Raw genomic sequence first — 15,899 nt, forward strand, 5'->3', positions numbered from 1 at the left:
TTCCAGACTTGAATCCTCTTATGAAAATTGGTGCTTTTGTCCCATTGTTGTATTTGTCCATTACTACAGCAGTAACTTTCTGTTTAATAGGTGTATTTAATAGGGAAGATAAATTTTAGAGTCAAGTCTCTAGGTTTCATTTTTTAAAGTCTTTATATTTAAAAATAAAATAAATAAAGTCTTTAGTATTTTGATGTGGTTTATGGATTGATTTAGTGAGAAGGGCTATCTTTACAATGATGAGAGTCCTTTTCCAAATACATGACATGCCATTCCACGCATTGTCCTCTTTTGTGCTTTTTTAGAAAGGTTTTATAGATTTAGAGATTTTAATCATAGAAGTCTCAAGCATTCGATATGTATTTATATTTCATTGTTATCAATAACATCTTTTTTGTTTACCCCCAAAGTCATTGTTTTTTTAAAAAAATGTTTAATTTTTAAATAGGTTATACAATGGGGGATCCCTGGGTGGCTCAGCAGTTTAGCGCCTGCCTTTGGCCCAGGGCACGATCCTGGAGTCCCAGGATTGAGTACCACGTCGGGCTCCCGGCATGGAGCCTGCTTCTCCCTCCTCCTGTGTCTCTGCCTCTCTTTCTCTCTCTCTCTCTCTCTCTCTCTCTCTCTATGTCCATCATAAATAAATAAATAAATAAATAAATAAATAAATAAATCTTTAAAAAAATAGGTTATACAATGCCCACTGTAAACATTTTAAAGAGTGCTTCCATTTATATCTTTTGTTCTATCTTTTCATTTCTTCTAACTCACTGTCTATACAGTTTTGAAGGATTTTTTAACAATTATATTGAGGAATAATTTAATTCCACAAAATTCACTTATTTTAAGTGTATAATCAAACGATTTTCAGTGAAGTTAGCAAGTTGTGCTATCCTCATTATAATCCAGTTTTAGGATATTCCCATCACTCCAACAAGACAGTTGAGGCCCATTTACAGAGTGAACCTCTCTTCCCACTCTTGGCGCCAGCAACCACATCTACTTTCTGTCTCTGTAGATTTGTCTGCTATAATATTTCATGCAACTGGAAGCACTGTGTGGTCTTTGTGCCTGACTTCTTTCACTTAGTAGGATGTTTGGGAAGCTTTTCCATGTTTACTGTGTATCAGAACATCACCTTTTCTTACTGCTGAGTGGTATTCCATTGTAGGGTTAGACCACATTTTGTTACCATTCACCAGGTGATGGGCCTTTGGGTTGTTTCCACTTTGGGCTATTAAAAACAATGATGCTGAGTGAATATTCATGGGCAGAAGTTTTTCATTTTGAAGAAGTCTAACATATTTTTTTCTCTCTAAGTTATCCTTTTAAAGAAATTTTTGCTTACTCCAAGGTTGTAGAGTGAATTTTTTCCTGTTTTCTTACAGAAGTATTGTATTTTTAATTTTTACCTTTAATGTCTAATCCATCTTAAAGTTTTTATGTAATGTAAAATATGAATGTAGGTACTTTTTTATAGAGATATGTAGCTCTTATATTCCTATTTCTTAAAACAATCTTTTTCTCAGTAAAGTATTTTGGTGTCTTAGTCAAAACTATATACATGTGGGTTTATTTCTGGACTCTCTATTTCATCATTCATTTGTTTGCCTCTCTTTCTGTTGGTATTACACAGTCTTGATTACCATAGCTTTATAGTGAGTACTAAAAGCAGGTGTTTATGAGTCTCCCAAATTTTCCTTCTTCAAAATTATTTTGGCTTATTCTATGTTCTTTATGTTTTATATAAGTTATACAGTCAGGTTGGCAATTTCTGCAAAGGAAAAAGAAATCTTCCAGAATTTTGATTGGAATTACATTGAATCAGTAGATAAGTTTGAAGGGAATTAACATTTTATAATTATTTAGACTTTCAACTCAAACATGTTCTATATCTCTTTTATTTATACCTACTTTAATTTCTCTCAGCAGTGTTTTATAGTTTGAAATGTAAAGAAAGGTTTTATACATATCATAATTTTTTATTTTCTAACTATTCATATATGTTAGTATAGGAGAACAATGATTTCCATATATTGATCTTATATCTTACAACCTTATGAATTCACTTATTAGCCCTGGAAGCTTTTATGTTTTAGATTCCTTTGAGTGATTTTTTGCATACAGACTTATTTCTTTGAGAAACAGAGATAATTTTATTTTTCCTTTCCAATATTTATGTCTTTTATCTCTTATCTTATTATACAGGCTAAGGCCCCTAGTATAATATTGAATAGGAATGGGAAAAGCAGATATCTTGCTTGTTCTTAAGGAGAAAATATTCAGCTTTTTGCCTTTAGGTTTAAAGTTTGTATTTGATTACAGTTGACCCTTGAACAATGCAGGAGTTAGAGACAATATATTTAGAGTTCTATGTTTTTATTACAAGAAAGCATGTATAAATGAACCCAGGCAGTTCAAATTTGTATTGTTCTTTTTCTATCTTCCTTAAGATAGATATTCATTCAGTGATTTTAATCCTTCCTTATCTTCTACTATAACTCATGAGTACTATAAATCAGAACTATGTATATCTCTTTAAGGGCGCTTTAATTTTGTCACACAAATATATACATATAAACACACACACCTGAACACATTCTATTCCCTGTATGGTCTAATTTCTCATGTAACTTTTTCTTTGACCCATTGATCATATAAAAATGCGTTATTTAATATCCAAACAATTTAGGAATTTTTCAGATTACTTTTTGTTATTGAATTCCAGTTTAATCCTCTCTTGGTCAGATAATTCACTCTGTATGATTTTAATACTTTTAAAACATTGAGACTTGCTTTAGGATGTAAAATATAATCTATCATGGTGAATGGTCCGTATGTACTTGAAAAGAATATTGATTCTGTGGTTATTGGGTGAAATGTTTGTAAATGTCAGGTAGTTTGAGTGAATCACTTGTGTTTATCAAGCTTTCTATATCATAAAGAGGCTGTGGTGTTTTTGGTCTGTTTTACGGCTAAGAGTACATTACTAAAAGAAAACCAAAGCAATTTCCAATTATTTTTGTGGATTTGGTGATTTCTCACTTCAGCTCTGGCAATTTTTATTTACTGTGTTCTGAAACTCAGTTATTGGGTGCATATACTTTTATAATTACTTTCTTTGATGAATTTCCTTTTTTTAAACTATTATGAAATGTCTTTCTTGGCAATACTCCTGGTCTTAAAACCTACGTTGCCTGATACTAATAGAGCCACTCCAGCATTCTGATAGAGTACATGATATACTTGTGTCTTTTTACTGAATGTGTGCCTTATAAACAGCATATACTTGGGCTTTGCTTTAATAATCCCAACTGATGCTTTCTGTCTTAAATTGGGGCATTTAGTCCATTTACTTTCTTTTTTTTAACTGCTCTAAAATTCTATGATTCTGTAGTATAATTTACTTTATCTTGAGTAGATCTGGATCCCACTCATCGGCAATGTTAAGAATATCTTAGACACTCACAAGTCGACGTATTTGCTTCATGCACACAGTGAACTGAATTCCCGTTAGTTTCCTCCCATTACCATAAGCTTTTCTTTTTCCAGCTACTAGCTCCACATTACTGAGTCAACTAAGAATGTTTATTCAGGTTGTACTCAAAATGATTACCTTTATAAGATAAAGATCTATAATTTACAACATCTCTTAAATTTGTTTGTTTTCCCAATGTTTCTATAGCCAAATGCTTTGTTTTATATATTCTCATTACTCTGAAACATTATTTCAAAACAGATGTGGTAGCTACATGGAATTATAGACATTTCTAATTTTTTTCAAATATTTGCAGAATTGAATTACACAAGTTTGGTTTTGAATTTGCAAGTTCCTGGGCAGCCCCGGTGGCTCAGCGGTTTAGCGCTGCCTTCAGCCCAGGGGATGATCCTGGAGACCTGGGATCGAGTCCCATGTCAGGCTCCCTGCATGGAGCTTGCTTCTCCCTCTGCCTGTGTCTCTGCCTCTCTCTCTCTCTCTCTCTCTCTCTCTCTCTCTCTAAAAAAAAGAAAAGAAAAAAAAAGAAATGAATTTGCAAGTTCCTATTTGCAGTAGAAGAAATCAAAAGCATTGTTAGCACAGAGATTTTCTTATTCAAGAGAAGCACTGTACAAGCTGATAAGTGCCACCATGATTTGACTTATTTAGTAAATAGCCAAATATTATCTGAATGACACCAGAAATTGATATTATTGGTATTGGTATTATTTATTATTTATTACCCAGTCTAACAATTTCTGTCTTTAGAGAATTAAATATTTTAATGTAAATACTAATATTAGTTTTGGGTCTACCATCTTGCTACTTATTTGCTATTTGTTTATTACTCTTAATTCATCATTTTCTGGCATCTTTTGGATTATTTTAATGTTGCATTTTTTAAGATGTTATTTATTTATTCATGAGAGACACACAGAGAAAGGCAGAGACACAGGCAGAGGGAGAAACAGGCTCCCTGTGAGAAGCCCAATGCAGGACTCAATCCCAAGACCCCAGGATCACAATCTGAGGTGAAGACAGATGCTCAACCACTGAGATACCCAGGTGTCCCGATACTGCATCTTTTTCCCTTTTGGCTCCTTACCTCAAAGTCTTTGTTTTATTTTTATTGTTGCTACAGGTTTCTAGGGTTTACAATATGCCTTTTAACTTTTCATAGTCTACCTTCCAGCAGTTTATACCATATCAATAAAATGAAAGAACATTAAAGCAATATATTTTATCTCTTCCTTTAGGCTATTGCTGTGATACATATTACTTGTACATGAATTAAAGCCTTACAATACATGGTTAGTCATTTTTTACTTTAACCAGTAAATTATGTCTTAAATCCACTATCAGACAAAGAAATTAATTTGTATTTCCCCACATAATTACCATTTTTCTACACTCCTCATTCCTTCATTAAGTTTGTTTCTACCTGGCATCACATTTCTTTACCCTGAAGAACTGCCTTTAACTTGCCTTTTTCATGGAAGTCTGCTGGTAATACATTTTCTCAGCTTTGCTTTGTATACAAATATTTTTTATTTCACCTTCCAGTATAAAAGGTATTCTCCATGAATATAAAATTCTAGGTTAACTGGGTTTTTTTTTTTCTGTCAGCATTTTACAGATGTTGTTTCATTATTTTTGACCTGGCTTTCAGGTAAAAAATATTTGACCTATTTATTGCTGGTTTTCAACAATTTGATTATGCATGCCATTGCTTTGTATTTATTCTATTTGTGGTTGTTGAGCTTCTTAGAATTGTGTATTTATTTTTTTCATCAAATTTTGAAATTTTCTCATGATTATTTCATTAAATATTTTTTGTACATAAATTTATTTCTTCCTTCTAAGACTCTTAATATTATCCTACAAGTCTCTGAATCTCTTTTCTTTCTTTTTTCCACCTTTTCTCCCTCTTTCTATGCTATAGTCTGTTTCTATTACCCTGTTTTCAAGTCCCTTTATTTTTTTTCTTCTGCACAGTTAAATCTATTGTTAAGCCTACTGAGAGACTTTGCCAATGCAGATATTGTATGTTTTTTAGTTATAGGATTTCCATTTTTTCTTTTTTATTGCCATTTCCTTATTTAGATGTCCTATTTGGTCCTTTACTGTGGTCCTATTTTCTTTAAAGTTTTGAAAGTAATTAAAATAGCTATTTAAAAACCCTTTGTCATCTAATTCAATCATCTCTCTCATATCTGTTTCTATTTCTCTTGATCTGGAGGTCACATTTTCCTGCTTTTCAGCATGTCTTGTAATTTTTTTATTGTATGTTGGATATTTGGGATGCTATGCTGTTGTGTGTCTGTATTTTGTTATTTTCCTTGGATTATTTCAAACAATGTGAATCTCATTCTAGGAAGAAGTAATTTACTTGTGGATCTGCTTGATTATAAAACTTTACTTGGGGGTGGGGATTGCCTAGCATAGCCTTTACTCTTGGTGAATTAGTTCTACCTACTTCTCAGAGTTTCAACAAGATCTCTCCACTTTGGCTTGGAGATACAATAAAGTATCTCCAAGTAGGAGTAAAATATCTCCTACCTCTTAGAGAGATTTGGACCTCATTTTTAGCTCATAGCTTCCTAGAAGATGTTCTTTGCTCGTTCTGTGTTTATGTAGCTTAGTATTTAGCCAAATCCCCAAAGGACTCCCTTGCAGATTCCTGATGCTTCTCTGTATAGTTTCCTTTCCTTTTGTATTCTTTTCCCATCTAGATATCTCCAAACTCAGATCACTAAGTATGACCACAGTAATGCTTGTGTTCTCTACCTTGCACCGCAGTCCAGAAAGTGCCTGCAAGCAGAAATCTCAGATAATGAGGGAATTCCCTAAATAGCTTTCCTTCTTTAAAGGTATACCGTGCCTGTTGTCCAAAGTTTGGATGATTTTTTTCATAGGTATTGTCCAGTTCTCTAACTATTTGTGGTAAGAATGTTAGTCCAACACCACTCTGTCATGATACTGAAAAACCAATTTTGATTACAGCAGTCTCCTGCACATCTTTTAGTAGATCACCACTATTTATAGAATAAACTCAAAATGCCTTAGCCTGAAAATCTGATTCAATTTACTTTATTTCCCACCTCTGTTCTTAAAATATTTTTTCTACCAAGAAAAATCTCATGCTTTCCACCTAGTTTTTAGGATCAGAGCCTTTGGTTCAAATCCTGCCTGAGCTTTGGTTCTCTGATCTGTAAAATAAGGATAAGAACCATATATACCCCATAGGAGTGGTGAAGAATAAATACCAGGATTTATATAAAGTAACCAGCATAGTGTCTGTCTTATAATAAAAGCTCAACCGTCAGAGGTATTGATGTACATATCCTAGTAATGCATCTCTCCCCAAGTAAACTGTAATTTCCTGAAGAACAGACTTATAACTACTTCATCTCTTTACTCTTCCCATAACTTAAAGCTGTGCCATAAACCATAATGGTTAAAAACATTGACCTTGTAACTAAACCCCCAAGTTTTATTCATTCATCTTGCAAGCATCTACTCAGTGCTATATAAATTAAAGACCAAAGATCCATACAAAGCAGCAAGAATACCACTGGAAGCAAAAACAGACATGGTCTCTGCCCCAGTCAAGCTGACAGTCTAATGCAAGAGACAGACACCAATGAAATATTTACCAAAAACAAAAACAAACAACCACAACAAAATATGAAAAACGTATCCATGCTTCACTTAAATATATTTTATATCTCATTGCCAATTGCTTAAAATCATTCAGTGGTTTCCTACTGCCTTCCAAAGAAAGTGCAAACTCTCTGACAGTGGTAACTGTCCTGCTGAGAGGTACGTGGGATCAGTGAAAGCATGCAATGAGGAAATGTGACCTAAAGTTGTGCAGCCAAGGGAGGTCTCCCTGAGGAAGCATGACTGCTATGTGACAGACAGCATGAATTGCCTTTTTCTGGTGAAGAGAGGGAGGAACAATAGAGCAGGCAAAGGAAACTGAACAGAGGCACCATGGCAGGAATGAGGGTGGGGAACATAGAGAACCGAAATCAGAGGACAGAGGCTGTGTGTGCACTACAAGATGAGGGTGGAGATGCCTGGTTCCGTCCTTGAGGTCACATTAAGAGTTTCCATCTTTAGGAGTGGCCCGGTGATTCCACCAGTGAACCAGGTGACTCCTGATTCTGGTTCAGGTCATGATCTCAGGGTCCTGGGATCGAGCCCCACATCAGGCGTTGTGCTTAGCAAGGAGACTACCTGTGGACTCTCTCCCTCTCTCCCCCTCCCCACCACTGGTTCACACACTCTTGCTCCTCTCTTTCTCTAAAATAAATAAATAAATCTTAAAAGCCAAAGAAGAATTTCCATCTTTAGCCTAAGAGCAGTGAGACACAGCAATTTTAAGTAAGGAGACCAGCGTGGTTCTGCAATGCCAAGAGCAAAGTAGCAAAGTGCAGGCACAAATGGGATATCTTCAGTTACTACTGCTGCTCAACAAATTACCCCCAAATTTCTCAGCTTTTTTCAATCAAAATATAATTGACACATAACATTAGTTTTAGGTGCACAACATGGTGATTTGATAAGTCTGTACATGAGGCTACACTCCCAACATCTCTTACCAATAATGTGATTATGATGCCATTGACTATATTCCCTATGCTGTCCCTTTCATGCCTTAGAACAATCTTTTTATTATGCTGATTGACTTAGTGCTTCTACAACTTGGACAGATAGGGGTGAGGTGGAAGGTGGAGAGAGTAGAAGGCAAAGGAAGGACAGGCATGACTTGCCACTATTCTATGTGGCCTAGGATTTTTGCTGGAAAGACTAAAAACTGGGAGTGAATTGATGGCCAGGGTCTAGAACCACCTAAATGACTTGATTGCTCACTTGTCTAGGCTTTAGCTGAGATAGCACAGAAATTAGAACTGCCAACCAAAATGCCTACATATGGCTTGATTTCCTAAAAGCATGGGGATCTGAGCATCTCAGGGCTCTAACATGAGCATTCTAGCAAGCAAGATAAAGTTGCACTGCCTTTTAGGACTCGACTCTGATGTAACACAGTGCTATTTTAATGAAACTTTATTGGTCAGGGCAGTCCCAAGTGCAGCCGATTTCAACGGCACAGAACATAGACTTCACTTGTCAATAGGAGATATATCGAAGAGCTTCAGTTAGAGGAAATGTTTAAGATAGTGAAATCAAAAATAACATCATTTCAGTAGAGATAGTGGCAGATGAGGGTAGCTTAAACTGATGTGGTGGTAGCTGAGGTAGAGAAAAGTACTAAAGAGGTTACATTAGCAGAACCTGGTGATTGAATGGATATGAAGAAAAGGGAGAGGCTTCTAGATTGTGCAGCAGAACAGATGGTGGTGCCACTTACTAAGCTGTGGAACACAGGAAAAGGACTGGGGCATCCATAATCTGGTTTGTGGGACAGAGAACTTGAATCTGGTTTTGGAAATGCTGAGTTGGGAGGGACTTGGAGACATTCATATGAAAGTCAAGTAAGCAGCTAAATGCATGGACTCAACAGAGATACTGGGACTGGCTATGCGAGTTGTTACCATTTCAGTGGTCACTGAAATCATAGATGCAGGTGGGATCAGAGAGGGAATATCCAGTGAAAAGGAAAGAGCGACAAGCATAAATCTTTGAGCAACTTTAACGTTAGCAGCGTGAAGAGGAGACAGGAGAGCAGTTCCGGAGTTAATAGAAAACAAAGAGTAGCTTGCACATCAAAATCGCAGAAAAGAGAGGAGTTAGGAAAGGTGAGTGGTCAACAGTGTTAGATGCTGATGACAGACTAGATGAGAAGAGGTCTGAGGATCTAGTGCAGGGAGGTGATTATTGTCGATCATGAGATCTTTTTTCCATAGAGTCATGGGTGCATCGTGGGGAAAAGCCTGTCTGAAATGGAGGTAGAAAGAGACCCGAGACTTTCATTCTGCAGTTACCGGTGACCGAAATGTGTTCAAAGCCAGTGAGTGAGTGCCACTACTGGCACTTTTAATCACTCTGCCTCTATAATTTCTCTTACTAAAGAGAGGCACCTCTTTGTTTACATTTTATATTTCTCAGCAAACATATACCTCTCAGAAAACTCTCTTCTGTGCTTAAATTAACGGTCTTCCTCCACCCACCACCCACCTGCGGGCATCCCCCTGACTCAGCCTGGGCCCTCTGTCTCCCTCACAGCCTCACTTACCTCGAGATTGCACACCTGCCTGTAGGATGGCGGCCTACACGCACATCTCCATCCCAGGTGTTTCTTCCTGTGCCCAAGGATTTCTGGCTGTTTCCGAGGCCAAATGCAGATGAGCTTGTTGCTGAAGCAAACAATGTCCCATACCCAAAGTTAAATTAAATTTGCCCTATATACTCTTCTTGCCACCGGCTCTTCTCTATTTCTAGTTCCCTATATCTCAAATTCTGACGTCACCTTCTGCTTTTTTGCTACCTTCTGGCTTCTTGCACTTATCTCTGCCTTTTTGCTTCTCATGGGCACACGCTTCCAGGGCAGTCTCCTGCATTCACCTGGATAGCATGAATCTCCATTTTCACAGCAATAACCCAGATCCAAGGATACACCTGTGTGGATTTAGGACCCACACATCAGGCTCCCTGATAATAGTTCCCCAAAGTCATCTTCTTGATGTGTTACTATCTTGCAATGTGATAGGCTGATTAAAATAGAAAGGGGAAGACTCTAGAAAATTAAGAATGACTAATAGATTCCAACTTGTTATCAGATCTGATCCTTTGGTGGTTCCCTAGACTGCTGTGTTAAGAAGAATTCTGAATCTCCATCCAGATTCTTGCAGGAATTCAGAGGTTGATTGGTGCTATTTGCTATTTTGTCATTTGTTTTGCTCTTTGTTACAGGATAGAATTAGCAGCCCTAATTGCAGGTCGAATGCAATCTTGGTAAGAACATTGGATGAAATGTAAGTAGGCCTATAATTTAATCTCAGTGAAATCATTAGGATATGCCATACAAATTCCAAAATTTCTACAAAATATGACTTACTAATAATGTATGTTAGAAGGTGATATGGTCCAACTTTTGCTCCTTTGCTTCTTTTACATTATTAGTTTTACGTAGGTAGTTATCTCTTAGAGACCTATTTGTTACAAAGAGCTCTCAAAAGGAATGCCTGACCCAGAACATTTTAATGTATGGATCAGTTAAGACCCACCAACACCTCCTCAGGTTGTGACACATAGCCCTGCCATTTTGCCTGTGCATTAAACAATATGGAGATGTAGCATCTGTCAAAAGAAGGCCCACCTTGGGAAAACACAACCTTGTTTTCTCTATATAGCTTTATATAGCTCCTAACACTTTCAGAGGTGATCATGTTCATGCACAAAATGGGCAAGACCAGGATGTACCACCATTAGACAATTCTGAGAAAGTTGTTTCTGGTGATTGTCATATTTGCACTATCATTGTGACTGCAACACGGACGCTACTGCATGGTGATATTATAGACTCAAATTTGGTTATAAAAACATTCCACATAAATTTTTAAAGATTTAAAATTAAGGTGAATGGTCCTACTGTGCATTTGCTCATTGTATAAGGATTAACTCAACTGCTATTGCCAGTGAAGCAATGGCTACTTTGGGGGGAAAAAAAACATGTGCTATTAATGAAACCGTATATTGACCTCTTGGTTTGACCCACCAGCCATTGGAGTTATTGGAATAATTTACCTATGGAAACTTTCAACAGATTTTCCAAAGTATTATATGAAGACTATATCAAGCACATATTGTCTGGCACATAGTAGATGCCCAAAATAGTTGTGCAAAAAACAAGCCTGCTTTTTCAAAAAAAAAACAAACAAAAACCTTTGTCATTTACTGAAGATAGAACCGTTCATCAGTTGTTTTCCTCTGATGAGAAGATGTCAAGAAGAGTTACCTGTTCTGCTTAAACATACTAATAAGAGCTACACGTAGGAGCAGTTGCTATGGGGCAGACACTTTGCTGAGCTCTTTATAGCTATTATACATTTCTTTTCAAAGCAGCCCTAGGAGGTAGGCACTGCAGGCACTTCATAGGATGAGGAATCTGAAACAGAAGTTAAAGAATTTCCCCAAAATCACAGAAAGAAAAAAGGAAAGAATCTCTAGCAGGCTAGTAAAAACTAGAGTTGGGACATGATCCCAGGCAGCCTGCTCCCAAGCTTCATTTAAATGCACCACTTCAAAACAGTCACATGTATCCAATGACTTGCACAGATTGTCTCAGTTAATTGCTGATGGTGAGTAGAATCAGACTGAAACCAAAGGGTGAGGATGACACAGCAGAGGCAGATGTTTAGGTAAGAAAGTAAAGAGACACCTTCAGAATTGCATTCCCTTTGATTGAAAAGGGCTGAAATGTACGTAAAAAGCAGCCATAGCCAGACATGACAGGAACAAAGGGATAGCTTATGGATAGTAGTGAACAAGAGGCTTCCAGAATGTTCTAGAAGATTTTTTCCAGCCTTACTGAGATATAATTAACATGTAACATTATGTACATTTAGGGTGTACAACATGCTGATTTGTACACATATCTACTGCTCAGTGATTACCACAAGATTACTACAAGAGCACATCCATCACCTCACATAATTACCTTCTTCTTTTGTGTGTATATAGTGAGAACAATTGAAATTTACTTTCTTGCCCACTTTCAATTATACACTACAGTATTTTTAAAAAGGTTATATATATATATATATATATATATATATATATATATATATATATATATGAGAAAGAGAGAATGAGAAGAGGGAGGGGCAGAGGGAGAAAGAATCTCCAGCAGACTCCACATTGAGCACAGAGCCCAGTGTGGGGCTTGATCCCACAACCCTGAGATCATGACCTGAGCCGAAACCAAGAGTTGGAAACTCAGTGGATTGAGCCCCTACAATGTGGTATTTTTAACTATAGTCACCATGTGGTATATTATTAGACCCCGAGAATTTCCTCATTTTATATCTGGAAGTTTGTACTCTGACCAATGTCTCCTCATTTCCCTCAGGCTCTGGAAACTACCATTCTAATCTATTTCTATGCATTCAACATTTTTAGATTCTACATATGAATGATATTGTACAGTATTTATTTTTCTCTGACTTGTTTCACAAAGCAAAATGCCTCAAGGTCCAACCATGTTGTTACAAATGACAGCATCACCTTCTCTCTGTGGCTGTATGTGTGATACATATACCACATATTTTTTTATCCGTTCATCTAGATAGATGGACGCTTAGGTTGTTTCCACTCCTTGGCTATTGTAAATAATGCTGCAATGAAGATGAGGGTGCAGGAATCTTTTAAAGGTAGTGATTTCATTTCCTTTAAATATATACCCAGATGTGGGATTGTGGGATCATATGGTTGTTCCATTTTTAACTTTTTGAAGAAGCTCCATACTATTTTCCACAGTGGATGCACCAATTTACACTCCCACCAACAGTGCTTGAGGGCTCCCTCTTCTCCACATCCTCAGCAACACTTGTTCTCTCTTGTCTCTTTGATAATAGTTACTCTTCCAGGTGTGAGGTGGTTTTGATTTGCATTCCCTTGATGATTAGTGATATTGAGCATGTTTTCATGTACCTATTGGCCATTCATATGTCTTCTTTAGGAAAAAAAAATATGTTCTGCTCCTCTGGCCATTTTTAATTCAATTACTATTGTTTTTTCTATTTCTCTTCCCTAACAAGGAGGATCTGAAAATCTCCTCTGTCCCTGTGTACAGTGAGTCTGCCAAGGGGAGCAGCTCTTTGTATATGCACATGTGAGTTTGAACTCCTGCAGGATCACACCCCTCACTGCACCGGCAGGATGGAGGGAAACCTCACCTCCTCAGATCTCCTCTTCAGATGTATCCTCAACTGCACCAATGGCCAAGGAGTCTGAGCCTCACTTTGTTGTCGAGCCCCTTCTCCTATGTTGGGTCTTAGTCGTCAGATGTCTATGAATCACTAAACCAGACGCCCACTTGGAGAAAATAAAGCAGCAGTACGAGTTCTGAAACTGATCCACCTCTTCTGCTGGTCAGATTCTTTGTGAATTAAATCACACGCAGATTGAACTTGAATGCCCTCTACACCTTTGACCAGTGATATTGGACTCCTCAGACCACTTTTGGATTTTTGTTTTTAAGATGTGCTTATTTATTTGAGAGAGAGAGTGTGTGTGTGTATACACATGAGCAAGGGGGAAGGGCAGAGGGAGAGAGAGAATCTCAAGCAGACTCCCCACTGAGTGTGGAGCCCAACTTGAGGCTCGGTCTCATGCCCCCCAGATCATGACCAGAGCCAAAACCAAGAGTCTGATGCTTAACCAACTGAGCCACCCAGGAACTCCCTCAGACCACCTTTGGAGTCATTGCCTGACATCACAGTTCGGACTCAACCCTTTGCTCCTTCTTGATGAGGTTTCCAGGATACTAATCCTCTCTGGATTCTAGTCATTGATGAATACATACAAGACATCTGCTATGGACCACGATATATAGCCATCCTTAACAGTAAATCTGGATTAGAGAAAAAAAATAGAACCTCTTACCTCCTTCCTTAACATAAGTCTTGGAACCATAAGACTCTGATTTACCCTCCTGATTCTGTGAGCAAGGAAAGCCTGTGTCTGCTATCTAAAAAGACAGAAAGAATTAAGGATAAGAAGGAGGGAACAGATGGGAGATAAAGAGTAATCCCACCTGATAGAATTTCAGGGCCACAGGTCCATCCTCTCAGTAAGGGGCTGCGTGAAAGTCAGACTCCAGTCTCATCAGTAACAGAAGCCCAAGGGGAACATGAAGAAGGGAGGATAGAGAATTTATAACCTTCCCTGGTTATGAGTTCTCTTAACTCCTCAGACTTAGCAAGCAAGCGTGTGACTTACACTTTTGATATCTTCTTGGGAAGAAGAGATATGTGTTGATATATAAGAGATATGTGGTTGATCAGGGAAGTGTTGCTTCCTGTTTTGAGACTGTTCCAGTACACTCTGTTCTTAGGAGAAAGAAGATGGGTTTGGGCACTCAAATAGGATAGGGGTCGACACAGCACATCAAATATATTTCTCAACCGAGGACAAAAACTCATGGCGTAACTTAATCTCCTTCTAGCCTTAAGTTAGGCCAAATACAATATCCATATAGATCAGAAGAAATACTCAGTAAGTCAGAATGATAATACAACAATATCCCAATTCCAACAACCAAAAAAGTCCCCCAATTTATACTGGTTTCCATTATTACGATCTCAAGAAGAAATTGACCTTCAGGTCAATTTACCCTGAATTAAAGACCAAAAATCCAAATCATTTTTTACTTACTTTTTTTTATCCTGATACTTAGCCAGGGGAGCCCTGGATTCCTATAGTATCCATTTGGTTCTTTCCTATCTGATACCCTCCCCCCCCCATACACACACACATACACATACACACAATTTATTTCATCCAGTGGTATCCTTCATGCATCCTATTTTCCCAAAATGCTCCTAGGCCATATAGCATTCTTACATCACCAACCCCACTGATACTCATAAAATTTAAAAAACAAATCTCTCAGCCACTACAACTCATATCCCAATCAAATACAAATGATTTTCATTATTCCCAGTAATTATGTTCTATCAAGTCACTGCGAGCACTGATTTGCAAATACTTCTTGTGCCAGGACATGAGCCAACTTCAACATCAGGCTTAGAGGTCAATCTAAGCCATGAAATCACCAACAAAAAGCACAAAAATGTAAAAAATCTTGGCACTACCCTAGACCACCAAAAGGACCCTCGTGTGCAATAAGAGTTGAAAGAAGAAGGCAGAGCATTGCCTTGTTCCACATCAAGTGGGAACATTCACATTGGATGAATCAGATTTGTGCTGCTCTGTGCATGTCCACGAATTCTGCTACAGCACCAGGAGTATTGGGTTCAGGGTTGCAAATAAAGTTTAACAAATAGGGAAAAATCACAAACCCAGGATCAGTGAATAAGGAGGATGAAATGCATGTTCTCAGAGCTCAGCTCTCATGTACATTATAGACCAATGTCACGTCACCTTGCAAAGACCCCAGAAGATAGCTAATTGGCCTGGAGGAAGAAGCATAGATAAGGAAATGCGAAGAAAAGGAGAAAATCTTTTGTTAGCCTTACCAAGAGGCCTACTAGTCTGTGACTCTTTCCCAGCATCCTGGGCCTCTGAACTTCCTCACATGTGGTTGGAAGCTTTCCTCTAAATGGTAACTGTGGCACTGTGCTCACCATGTCCTGGAGGAAAAGATACCCTCCTCTGAACCCAGCCTTCTCGCTGAGAGAGCTTTGGGTCGTTGGCGTCTTGTTATCCACCACACAGAACCTACCTAGGAGGAGGTCTGTGGGATAACATTCCCAAATGTCCAGCACACACT

At 37.8% G+C, this 15,899-nt stretch overlaps 1 protein-coding gene across 1 annotated transcript in view; it reads right to left on the bottom strand.

Moving 5' to 3' along the window:
- The window catches only part of IL1RL1 (interleukin 1 receptor like 1), a 72,714-nt gene extending 58,442 nt beyond the window's left edge, over positions 1–14,272 (bottom strand). The window contains exon 1 of the mRNA XM_055328633.1: positions 14,202–14,272. The gene's annotated coding sequence lies outside the window, so the exon portion shown is untranslated. The remainder of the gene's footprint in view (positions 1–14,201) is intronic.
- Between the last annotated feature and the right edge of the window lie 1,627 nt (positions 14,273–15,899).

Source organism: Nyctereutes procyonoides, unplaced genomic scaffold (genome assembly GCF_905146905.1).
Source record: "Nyctereutes procyonoides isolate TBG_1078 unplaced genomic scaffold, NYPRO_anot_genome, whole genome shotgun sequence".
NCBI classification, from domain to species: Eukaryota; Metazoa; Chordata; class Mammalia; order Carnivora; family Canidae; genus Nyctereutes; species Nyctereutes procyonoides.